The sequence below is a fragment of the Triplophysa dalaica genome, chromosome 14 (assembly GCF_015846415.1).
Source record: "Triplophysa dalaica isolate WHDGS20190420 chromosome 14, ASM1584641v1, whole genome shotgun sequence".
In the NCBI taxonomy this organism is placed as follows: domain Eukaryota; kingdom Metazoa; phylum Chordata; class Actinopteri; order Cypriniformes; family Nemacheilidae; genus Triplophysa; species Triplophysa dalaica.
Window position 1 is genome coordinate 18,625,646 of NC_079555.1, and position 13,406 is coordinate 18,639,051.

Genomic DNA, 13,406 nt, shown 5'->3' on the forward strand with positions numbered 1-13,406 from the left:
TTTGGGTCAGGGAATATTGTCTTCAAATACAGTCCAATGATAAATGTGACTGAAGATTGTTGACTCAGATTCAGGTAATTTTGGTACTGTGCCAGTGATACTGTAGGTGCACAATATAATTCCTTATTGATTCAATCACTTTTCGCTGAATACTATTACTAATATTAAAATTTATATTACCTGCATATATTATAATTTATGTGCAAAAAATAAACTGAGGCCTCAGATGCCTATGATGGAGTCTATTGACATGATCATGACTGCATAATCTTTAGTTCCCATATTTGGGGTCTTAAAGGAATCGTCGGATGAAACTCAAAATGTTCTTATTTTAAGTGCTATAATCGGGTCCCTGGTGCATCTAACAATCCAGAAAATGGGAAAAACAAGCATGTGAAAATTGTATAGCTTCAGATTTCGCTCCTGTTGTGACATAAAAGCAGGACGTAAAAGCAGTTTATTATAATATTGCCGTCCCTTAATCTTAAAAATTCCACCCACGGCGCTGCCGCCATTGTTGTTTTCACAAGCGACAGCGGTGTATGTGACACCATGGCTATAGTTCGTGGACAACAAGTCGCTGCACAGAGTCCTAACCTTGGAAGAGACAGGAGTGGATTTATTTTATTTTTTGTGGAAATCCCTCAGGAACCATAAGTAAAAATCTGCTTGTTTGCGCGAATCACTTCAAGCCGGAGTGCTTTATCAACCTGGGACACCAGGTACAAGCAGAATTAGCTTCAAAGTTGTCAAGAGGGATCGAGACCAACTGAACGAGACAAATCTCAAACTTACTCTATTTATATATGATATTTAGCAAATGGGCACTTGGAGTTTAGCTCTATGTATGTTAATACATTATGTGGGTTCATATGGTCAGCTGCGGGAGGCTGTTTGTTTTGCTAATGAACGGGGCGAACAATGTGGTTAGTTTCGTTTTAAACGTATCAAACCATTGGTCCTAAGGCTGAAAAATGTATCACAGCAAACTAGTTATGCTCTCACGTTGTATGTCTAACGTTATAACTTGTCAAGACAAGAGATCTGAGATCTGCAGGGGCGCATTCCCATGAATTTTAGGCAAGCATACACGCACAATGTGAGCTTATTAGGATACGTTGTTTTCCGTGACAGATTGTTTTAGTTTTTAGACTAATTAATTGAGACGTTTAAAACGAAACTAACCGCAGTGGAGTTCAGGAAACGTAATTTAGCAAAACCATTGCAATGACAGTAAAACACATGTGTTGAGTTGACATGCCGGACGGAAGAAAGGGGGCTGGGGTCCGCTGTAACTCATTATCATTCAAAGAGACTTGCACCCAAACAGGTTGCTAACTATTTCTTTGACGAGGCATAAAGGTTTTTGTTTACACAACCATTGAGTGTTTTTTGGCAAAATATGTTCCAGACATTGCATGAAGACCCTAATAAATCATCCCAACTTGTTGAAAGTGCTCATCCGATGAGTTCTTTAAGAGACTGATATACCACAAATTTGCAAATGGCAGGACAGACTGCATTTAAAAAAATCCCTGCATCATATATTCAGTACATATGCACTGTCTGTGCTTTTATATATATTTAATATGAAGTTCTAACAAATAGATATGGCAAATATCTCCTTCACCGGAAAAAAACTATATTTTATTTAATTATTAATTCATTTATTTTGGTCCACAACGAAGACTTTTCACAGTAAATAAAAAATGTTCTAAATAAATTATATTACAATAAATTTTGTTCTATAAGCAAAACATTGTGATAATTTAATGTTAAATCATCAAAGCTCTTTCAATTAATCCTGTACTTTGTGCAACAAGTTGCTTTTTTATGAATGAAGCCGACTCGACTGCGTCATGGCAGCAATCTAATCCTGTTTACATGAAATAATCCTACTCCTGGGCAGGTTTAAAGTAATGGACCTGTTGGTAAAACAACAATTCCAGGATGAGCGTCGAAGAACCAAACAATCAAAGATAATAGGAAATCATCAACAATCAAATCCCCGTAGCATAGGTACTCAACAGCGCCCATCCCACAGGTCAACAACGTTTACACTGCATGCCATCAGCTCAACCCAACAGAACGTTGCCTATTCACAGATTTTTCACGTAAAATGCATGCTCTGGAAATTTCCACAATACCAGTTGAAGTATCACGATGCCAAGTATTATCACAATGCTGTGCCATGTACATACATAGTAAAAAATAAACCAACATTTCCAAAATACCCAGCTTTAGATAAAACATTTCTAATTTCTATAGTAAACTATTTTGTAATTCAATTCAATTCAAGTTTATATATAGCGCATTTCACAATGTGCATTGTTCCAAAGCAGCTATACAGGGGCAAACAGGAAAAACAGAGAAGGTGCATGGTATTTATAGAACGAGCAAGATCATTCTAATAAATAATATCAAATTAATAAATAAATAAATAAATGCAGTCTCCCCGGTGAGCAGGCTAACACTGCCCTGCTGTAAAATTGTACTGCACTACTCAACTTTTTACAATTTTCATTGTTACAAAGCAGCTGTACATGAGAAATATTGACTACAAGTAAAACAACTAAAGTCATATACCTGTAAAAACAAGAAAAAGGTGAAAACACGAAAGACAGACATACAAATGCTCCACACACACAATATGCATACATACTTGCACATATCGACACACACAAACACACTCGCACACACAATAGTGAAAGCACACATTTAAGATATAGGAGAGAGAACCACAGATCAAATATTAAACAGACTATAAATTCCTATATGCAATATTAATTATGTAAAACTTCTGAATTCTAATGCAGCCCCCTCAGCCAAGCAAATAGTGCAAAACAGTATGCAAACAGTGGCGAGGAACCCCAAACTCCAATCGAGAAAAAAAAACTCATGAGAACCCAGGCCCAACCAGGGGATTCCAGTTCCCCTCTGGAAAAAGCTGGTGCCTCTGCACAAGCTCAACAGTGCTTTCACAACAAGGCTACATAAAAAAATAAATAAACTAACTAATAAGGTCAATTATAGATATAAGGTTATCATTAACAATCTAATAGCATTTGAAATTTTGTAGTGAAATCGTGTCAAGTCGCCGCGTCCTTTATCCAGCTCTACCATCTCAGCTCTTGTCAGTTCACCGCTTCCCATTCTCAGCTCTGCCATCAGGTCTTGGCATGAACTGCATCCTGCGGTAACCGTGGAACAAAGAGACAAGACTGGCTGAGAGCAAACTCTTTGACTCTTTGATGAAACAAGAACATCAGCTGTTGTTGGATGTGTTCCTGGTTCCGGTTGATCTAAATAATTCAGCCATAATCCTTATTGTGGAAGTGTAGCGTAAACAAGATTGAAAAGATGCGACTTTAGTCTAGATTAAAACTGACAAATTGTGTCTGCCTCCCGGACAGGGCAGGGAAGAATATTCCAAAGTTTAGGCGCTAGATAAGAAAAGGATCTACCACCTGCACTTGATTTTAAAATTTTAGGTATTACCAACTGACAGGACGCCTGAGAGCGTAATGCACGTGGATGACTGTAATACAATACAATTTCACTCAAATACTGCGGCGCTAGACCATGTATGGCTTTATAGGTAATAAGCAAGATCTTAAAGTTAATGCGATGCTTTATAGGTAACCAGTGCAAGGTTGACAGAACAGGGGTTATATGCTCATATTTTTTGGTACGTGTAATTGCTTCCATTATCTACCCCACTTGTAAGTCGCTTTGGATAAAAGCGTCTGCTAAATGACTAAATGTAAAATGTAAATGTAACTCGAGCTGCCGCGTTTTGAACCAGTTTTTGTAATAGGCCTGCAGGGCAAAAACCTAAAAGTGCATTACAGTAATCTAGTCTTGATGTCATGAATACATTAAATAATTTCTCTGCATCTGACAGTGACAGCATATGACATAGTTTAGATATATTCTTAAAATGGAAAAATGCAATTTTACAGGTGTTGGCGACATGGCTCTCAAATGACAGATTTACTATCGAATACAACGGCAAGATTCATAGCTGACGACAAGGACTTTATGGAGCATCCGTCAGTAGTTAAGCAGTATTCTTGGTTGTTACGTATGGCGGTTTCGGTCCAGTGAGTAACAATTCTGTTTTGTCCGAGTTCAGTAGTAAAAAATTGTTACTCATCCAGTTTTTAAAATCGATTATTCGATGGAACTGCTGTGTTTCATGAGGCTTCGAGGAAATATAAAGTTGAGTATCATCAGCATAAAAGTGAGGCTAATTCTGTGTCGCTTTATTATATCTCCTAGAGGTAGCATGTATAATACGAAGAGCAGAGGCCCTAAGACTGAGCCCTGTTGTACACCATACTGGACTTGCGATTTGCGGAAAAACCTCATTGTTTCTTGCTACAAATTGAAAATGGTCGGTTAAATAAGACTTAAACCATTTCAATGCTATTCTGTTAATGCCAACGTAATTTTTGAGTCTGTGTAGGAGTATACTGTGGTCAATGGTGTCAATTGCAGCATTAAGGTCTAGCAGCACCAATAACGATATATGGCCACGGTCAGACGCAAAAAGCAGATAATTTGTAACTCTGATTAAGCAGTCTCTGTACTGTGACATGCTCGAAATCCAGACAGGAATTCTTTATAATTCGGCAACGACAGTAATAGGTAACGATAGTAAAATACACTAATATTAAGACCAAGAACAAATGTGATTTGAAGCAAGTGTCAGATGATACAAACTACCCGCCGGCAGCGATGCAATCAGGAACCGGAACTCACATCCATGTACAGCGCATGAGTTCTGCGCTATGTAACTATGTTTCAGTAATTCGACACTTATTTAATGTACACGGGGGGGGGGGAGCACGGTGGCTTAGTGGTTAGCACGTTCGCCTCACACCTCCAGGGTTGGGGGTTCGATTCCCGCTTCCGACTTGTGTGTGTGGAGTTTGCATGTTCTCCCCGTGCCTCGGGGGTTTCCTCCGGGTACTCCAGTTTCCTCCCCTGGTCCAAAGACATGCATGGTAGGTTGATTGGCATCTCTGGAAAAAATTGTCCGTACGGTGTGAGTGCGTGAGTGAATGAGTGAGTGTGTGTGCCCTGCGATGGGTTGGCACTCCATCCAGGGTGTATCCTGCCTTGATGCCCGAAGACTCCTGAGATAGGCGCAGGCTCCCTGTGACCCGAGGTAGTTCGGATAAGCGGTAGAAAATGGAATGGAATGGAATGGAATTTAATGTACACTACAATATTTTGTAGTATTAACTAGTTGGATAAATTGTAGCAAAACTTTAGTGTACTCTATGATAAAAAACTAATGTCTAGGAATTTTAGTGAAGTTTTCTGCAATAAATACTTATTTAGACTAGAACCATTTTTCATTTAGGAACAAATTAAAATATAACAAAATCTTTACTGAGTCAGCTAATCAATTCAACGATTTCGTTCAAAACGGCTGATCTATTCAAGAAAAGCAGGTGTCTTCAGGAATGACTCACTGAATCATTATCTCGTCCAAGTCATTCATTGCAAAAAAGCAGATGTAAGTGTTCAAATTATTGTTAATTAGCATAATGCAACCCACAAGACCCACAAGTAAGACTGGAAGTGTTCAGTCTCTTGTCTCCTCATTTATTGCACTCAACAATACTACCGGTTAAAAATAGAGTGGTATGGTGGGTATTTTGAAATTTTATTATCTTGAAGATGCCGTAGCAGCGGTAGGCTGTGTTACCCTACCTTATAGCGACACCTTTGACAAAAGGGGGGATAGTTTTTCCTACAACTACCAAAACCTGTATATTATTCTCATCAAGCCGGATAACTTTATAATTTACAGTCATTAGGTAAGACTAACAGGAAGTTGGCTATTTTGATTTAAATTTTGATTTATGGAAATATTAGGCTGTAAATTAATGCATACTTCAAGAATAAAGAATGCAATTCACACCAAACTTTGTCAACATGATGCCAAGACACTGAAGATGCTAAATTGCAATTGGTTTTGAAAAGATTTAGATTCTTTTAAGTAACAATAAAAAAGGAAACTTAAATCTTAAATGTGCTTAACTTTTTATATATGGAGAACATATCATGCTAAATATGCTTAGTTTCATAATTGTATAATCTTTTAAATGCTAACAGAAATGTCAAAACTTGACATTTCAGGCTGTAATAATAATGTTGTCCACCAGATGAAAAACGTATAATCAATGTTTATCCTCTAAACTGTGTGTATGCATGGCCACGCAGACTATTTGAACGTCCCATGAAGTGCAATTTTTTAGGCAGAGCACAAAAGCTTAAAATCTACAAAATAGGCAAGTGTCCACTTAGGAAGTAGTAGAAATGTTACCTCTACTTCATCATAAGAAACAGGTCAATCTTATATGCATGTAATTTCAGAATCAGGGAAAGTCTCTCTCTTCTAATGAGTTCAGAGTGCACGTGAAACAAGTGGTGTGTGAATAATGTCCCTTATATATTTCTGAACTTGGACGGATAAAGCTGTTGATAGTTATTAAAACTGTAAAGCACTAATTCCACACTGATAGTTAGATGCTGGCATAAACTCACATTCTGAGTAATCTAAAAATGTCACAGCTGAAATCACAATCTGGCAATGTTTTTTCCAATCTTCTATTGTCCAGTTTTGGTGAGACTGTACAAATTGTAGCACCCCAGTTTCCTGTTCTTAGCTGATAGGAGTGGCACCTGGTGTGGTCTTCTGCTGCTGTAGCCCATCTGCTTCAAGGCTCAATGTGTTGTGTGTTCAAAGATGGTGTTCTGCATACCTTGGTTGTAACAAGTGGTTATATGAGTTACTGAGTCTATCATCTTGAGGTAGTCTGCCCATTCGACTCTGACCTCTGACATCAACATGGCAATTTTATCTGAACAGCTGTTGCTCACTGCTCAAATTTCAGTTCCAGCACATCATTGACTACCGTAAGTAAGGTGCCTCAGAACTGTTTGCTTTTCTAAATTCTTCTAAAGATCAAATTTTATGGTCAACAGAACAAAACAAATACATTAGCAATCGAACCTAATTAGTTACTTGTGTTAACAAGCAAGGCACAGTCAGAATCAGAATCAGAATGAGCTTTATTGCCAAGTATGTTTGCACATACAAGGAATTTGTTTTGGTGACAGGAGCATCCAGTACACAGAATCAACAACAACACAGAGACCATCAAACAATAGAAAACAGTTACACAGATGATTTAAATAAGGCCTATGGGTATAAAAATTAAGAGATACAATACCATAAACATGAGAGTAAATTTCAGTTCATCTTTATTCACTTCCCGAAGGCAATTTGATTGCAGCACAATACAAATACATTTCCTTCCTAAAAACTTCTTACCTTACATTTAAAAACTTTACAGCTGAGGGGATAAATGAATGCCTAAATCGATTTGTTTTACTAATTCTAAAACGAATGCCAGAAGGGAGTAGGTTAAACTCATTATACAATGGGTGGGAATCATCTAACAAAATGTTCTGGGCTTTACCCAGAACCTATCTATGATATAACTGGGACATAGTCATCTGCTTACACCCTGTTGTTTTACTTCCCTGGTTCTTTTTCTAACTTCGCTCGGTGTTTCACTATGGGAATCGCTTTGGCGTGACCAACTACGGAAGCTCTTATGACACCACGTCTGTCTCTGACAGACAGGTCGACCCGTGACCAGGCTCCGCCCTGCCTATATCAGTCAGGTCGACCTCCACCTACGTCATTCGCGCTTTCTTCCCGTGGGAGACTGCAGCAAGCTCTCTCAGCACGCCCGTATCAGCTGACTTTTCGCTAAACTGTTCAACAGGTGGACCGTCATAGGAACCCGCCACCGAACGCAAGGTTAGTGAACGGGATTGTGTTGAGCTGACATTTTTTTTTTTTTGAGTTGGAATAGCGTCCGCGTCGTGGTGAGCTATCCCAATAGTTCTATTGCGTATTAATTTACAGCGGTAGGAGACGTCAAGTCTAATTAGGTTATCGCGTCAAGGCGAACCTTCTAAGGGTTTTATTACCTTTTTTGTCTTAGGCTACTGTGCCGTACGAGTCGGCGATAGCATCATGTCGATGGCTGTTTCCCCCGCCAAAGGGAAGGAGTCGAAGGCCAGGGAGGTTGCATCCCGCCCGTGTCCATCCTCATGTGGAGCTACCATCTCGTGTAGGGACCCTCATCCCATGTGCATCACGTGTATGGGGCCGAAACACGCTCAAGCGTCTCTAGCGGACCCGCAAACATGTGCTCACTGTGCATCAATGCCGGTGAAAATTCTTGAGAGAAGATTGAGGGTGGCAGTGGCCAACAAGCAGGACCCATGCCTGTCTGGAACTGTCACGCAATCTGCGGCAACTGGCCATCACCCGCGAGCTACAACGAGCTGGGCGGATATGATGGAAGCCGAATCCCCGGACATGCCGCCGTTGTTTGACGGCCTGCTCGAGCAGGAAGAAGGCGAACCGGAGGATGAGGGCGCAGAGGGCGATGCTAACTCTGACCTCCTCGATCTGGATATGGACGGCGAAGAAGAGGAAGAAAATTCCCCCTTCCCCACCCAAAACAGTCCAGGCCGCCGAGCACGAACGAGTCGGCCTCGCAGATAGACAGCAACCTGCATGAGGTCTGCAAACGGGCCGCGGCTAAACTAGGCCTTCCTTGGCCCGCAGCAAAAGATGCCGGAGGGACTGAGAGGGACCTTTATGACGGGAAAAGGCTGCCGCCTGCTCAGACTCCAGCGAGACAACTTTTGCCCGACGTGCCGGCTTGCATGAAGGAAATGTCCCGTTATTGGGATAGCCCCTTTAAGAGCAAGCTCCCCACCAAGGGACATTCCATGGTGGAGATTCAGGGGATGGGGGAGCTGGGGTTGGCCGGATCCCCAGCGGTAGAGTCTTCAGTGGCTTTTCACCTCCATCCGAGTTGGCGTTCAATCCCTGCCTCCTCGCAGATTTCGCTGCCGGGAAAAATGGATCGGCTAACCGCTGCTATTTATCAGAGAACGTATAAATATGCGGGGCAGTCAATATGCTCGCTGAACGCTGTGACTTTACTGTCGGCGTATCAAGCAGAGATTTTGGAGGAGATGGGAAGCCAGTTGGATTCGGGAGCACCGAACCCTATACTCTGGGACGAGATTTGCGTGGTGAACGATTTAATTCTGCGCTCTTCCCGCGGCGCGGTACAGGGCTGCGGCCGTGTGATGGGATTGGCTGTGTCAGGTGAGAGAGTGTTATGGCTTAACCTGTCGGGCTTGGGCGACGCGCAAAAATCGGAGGTGATGGATGCAACGTACGACCCTACGAAGGGGTTGTTTGGTCCTGGACTTGAGAAAATGAGGGAAACCAGCACCCTCAGGAAACAGGAGGACGAGGCGTTTAACCTCTGTTTGCCACGCAAGCAAGTGCCGCGACCAGCCTCTCAACCCGTGCGGCAGGGCTTCGCAGCAGCCGCAGCCGCGAGAGGGAGACCTGTGGGTGGACAACACGCAGGCCAGCGACCACGATCGGCTGGACCTGGACCTGGACCGTGGGGAAAGCATTCATACGCGGCGGCGGCAGCTAAAAAACGTCCGCCAAACCCAGAGGACAGAAAGAAGAAGCGTGTGGCCTGACACGCAGTTATTCCCCAGCCCTTCTCTCTCCGCCCGGGAAGAGAAGAAAGGGGGAAAACGGCCCTATTGTGTTCAGTTCGGTAAGGGCCAGTTTGAGTTGTTCTCCTCGAGTTCTAAAAAACGAGGTAGCTCAAAATTGTGTTCAGTGTCACCAAGCACTCACGATATGTTCTCCAATGTTTTTATGTGCAGGGGATTTAAGAATAAAAAATGCTTTTTCGCATCCACGGGCCGAGGGTGAAATGCTCCCCGAATTCAGACAACATAACAATAAACATTCCACTATCGCAACCAGGCAATCAGCCGAGGGCGATATGTCCCAAACACAAAAAAGATTCTCAAAATTTGAATCGCATGAAAAGCGCTCCCCCTGTCCCACCACTCGGGGGAGTTCTCACTCCTTCAGCCGAAGCCCGCGCGGCGAATGTGATGACGACATCACTGTGCGACGCCAGCGGGGCGGAAGTGTACAGAGGTCCTCTCTCGGTCCGCATAACAGATTGGCGCGCATGCGCAGTTCACCCGTGGGTCTTGGCAACGATTTCACGGGGATACAGGCTTCAATTCGCAATGAAACCACCTCGGTTCAATGGGATATTGATGTCAGTAGCACAGGGGGAATCGGCCCGAGCGCTGACGGTCGAAATCGATACTCTGTTAAACAAACGGGCAATCAGAGTAGTGCCCGAGGAGGAGAGCCGTCAGGGTTTTTACTCCCGCTATTTTGTTATCCCAAAGAAAGGAGGCAAAGCCCTCCGTCCTATTCTGGACCTTCGTGTGTTAAACAAGCACCTGAGAAAGTATTCATTCAGAATGTTAACACACAGAGTGCTCTGTCGGTCGATTCGTCCAAACGATTGGTTTGTGACAGTCGATCTGGCAGACGCTTATTTTCACATAGATATTTACCCCTCTCACAGAAAATTCCTCAGATTTGCACACCAAGGCACAGCTTAGGAATTTCAAACTATTCCATTCGGACTGTCTTTAGCCCCAAGGGTTTTTACCAAATGTGTGGAAGCAGCTCTGTTCCCTTTGAGGGACAGGGGAATAAGAATATTGTCTTACATAGACGATTATCTCATATGCTCTTCGTCGAGAGAGCAAGCAGTGAAAGATGCGGAGATTGTGTTAAATCACCTCTGCAATTTAGGGTTCAAGATCAATATGATAAAGAGCCGACTGGAGCCTTTTCAGCAGACGAATTATCTGGGGCTCAACGTAGATTCCCTCTCGTACAGAGTAACACTGACAGAAGAGAGGATCGCGTCTTTCACACAATGCCTCGACCGCTTTCAGATGGGGAAAGTGGTACCGTACAGACTATGCTTACGAATGCTGGGGCTTATGGCCTCGGTGATTTGTGTAGTGCAGCTGGGACTGCTCCAAATGAGACATTTTCAGCGCTGGATCGCGCATTTGCGTCTGTGCTCTCGAAGGCATCTTGGCCGACCGTTCAGGACGGGGATTCCCTTAGGGGCGGTGTCATCGAGAGTGACTATGACAACGGACGCGTCATTGCTGGGGTGGGGAGCGACTTTAATGGGCAGATCGGTGAACGGTTTGTGGCCTCCGCAGCTGACTCACAAACATATAAATTATTTGGAGTTGATGGCAGTATGGTTAGCACTGAAACATTTTTTGGGCTTCATCAAAAGCCAGCATGTTCTGGTGAAAACAGACAACACCACGGTGGTGGCTTATATCAATCGACAGGGAGGCACACGCTCTCTGCCTCTGCATCAGCTGGCAGAGAAGCTGATTGTATGGGCCGATACAAGGCTTTTATCCCTCAGAGCGACTCACGTTCCGGGGATTTTCAACAGGGGAGCGGACTTGCTGTCCAGGGGAAATCCATTGTACGGGGAGTGGAAACTCCCCCCCGAGGTGGTGTCCCAGATATGGCAGAGATGCGGTCAGGCTGCCGTAGATCTCTTCGCCTCGCAAGGAAACGCTCAGTGTCCTCTGTATTTCTCGCTAACGGACGGAAATGCACCGCTGGGTGTGGATGCCTTAGCCCACCCATGGCCAGAAGTACTTCTGTATGCTTTCCCTCCTCTGAGTCTAATTTCCCCCACTCTAGCCAGGGTGAGGGAGCAGTGTCTTTCGTTAATACTAATAGCACCGCGCTGGCCGTCCAAACCGTGGGTGGCAGAGATAATTCAACTGTTAGCAGGGCAACCGTGGCCCCTCCCGCTCAGGAGGGACCTTCTGTCGCAGGCAGGGGGAGAAATTTACCATCCTCACCCGGACAGAATAGCCCTTTGGGCTTGGCCCGTGAGTGGTGGAATTTGAATGCGGCTGGTCTACCGTCCGCAGTCATTCACACCATTCAGAGTGCAAGAGCCCCCTCTACTCGCTCCCCTTATAGCAATAAATGGCGAGTCTTTGAGGAGTGGTGTGAGCGGAGTCATATTGTCCCTTTCCAGTGCGCTGTAAGAGATATATTGTGCTTCCTACAGGATCTGCTAGATAAAGGGAAAGCTTTCTCTACCATAAAGGTGTATTTAGCAGCTATTTCAGCGTGTCATGTGGGTTTTGGTGAGAAATCAGCCGGACAGCACCCGTTAATAAGCCGATTTATGAAAGGGGCACGCCGTATAAGACCGGCATCTAGGCGAATGGATCCATTATGGGATGTGACCATTGTCTTAGAAGCCCTTTGTCATCACCCGTTTGAGCCGTTGGAAGGAGTGGGCCTCAAGTATCTTTCTCTTAAAACGGCGCTCCTCATAGCTTTGGTAACCGCAAAGCATGTGAGTGATTTACAGGCTTTATCAGTTAGCCCATATTGTCTGCAATTCGCTCCAGGGCTTACAAAGGTCGCGTTCTGTCCTAACCCAGCGTTCGTGCCTAAGGTGTTAGACTCAGCGTATAGGTGCCCATCTACTGAGCTGGCAGCTTTTCACCCTCCTCCGTTCTCTTCCCCGGAGGAGAAGAAACTGAACTTATTGTGTCCGGTTCGGGCACTATATATGTATGTAAATAGGACAGCGGGTTTCAGGTCTTGTGATCAGCTATTCGTGTCATGGGCCACTCCGCAGAAAGGGAAGCCGTTATCGCGTCAACGGCTGTCTCATTGGATTGTGGAGGCTATATCCTTGTCTTATGTTTGCAGGGGCCTGCAGCCGCCTAAGGGCTTAAAAGCCCACTCCACACGAGGTATGGCTCCGTAATGGGCTTTACTCAGGGGAGTTTCCGTTGGAGACATCTGCTCGGCGGCAAGCTGGGCCACGCCACACACTTTCGTGCGGTTCTATAGACTGGACGTGTCCGAGCCGTCCTTGGCACACGCGGTGCTGGGAGCCGGAGCGTCGGTACCCATTTAAGGCTATAGAAAATAGCAGGTATGTGGATGCAATTCGGGAGTGGGCTATATCTCCCATAGTGAAACACCGAGCGAAGTTAGAAAAAGAACTATGGGTTACTTAACGTAAACCCGGGTTCTTTGATAACAGAGTGAGGTGTTTCACCAGCACTTCCCTCCTTGCACGGGGACAGGAAGAAATCTTTCTAGAATGACGTAGGTGGAGGTCGACCTGACTGATATAGGCAGGGCGGAGCCTGATCACGGGTCGACCTGTCTGTCAGAGACAGACGTGGTGTCATAAGAGCTTCTGTAGTTGGTCACGCCCAAAGCGATTCCCATAGTGAAACACCTCACTCTGTTATCAAAGAACCCGGGTTTACGTTAAGTAACCCATAGTTAACAATCCTCTCAAGACAGTTCTTGTTTTCACATTTAGAGAATTAAACCAGCACAACAGTGAAAAAGATAACAGTGACTCAACATAGGA

General features: G+C 44.1%; 1 pseudogene; it reads left to right on the top strand.

Moving 5' to 3' along the window:
• Window positions 1–10,889: 10,889 nt before the first annotated feature.
• Window positions 10,890–12,938, top strand: LOC130435998 (uncharacterized; annotated as a pseudogene).
• Window positions 12,939–13,406: the final 468 nt, after the last annotated feature.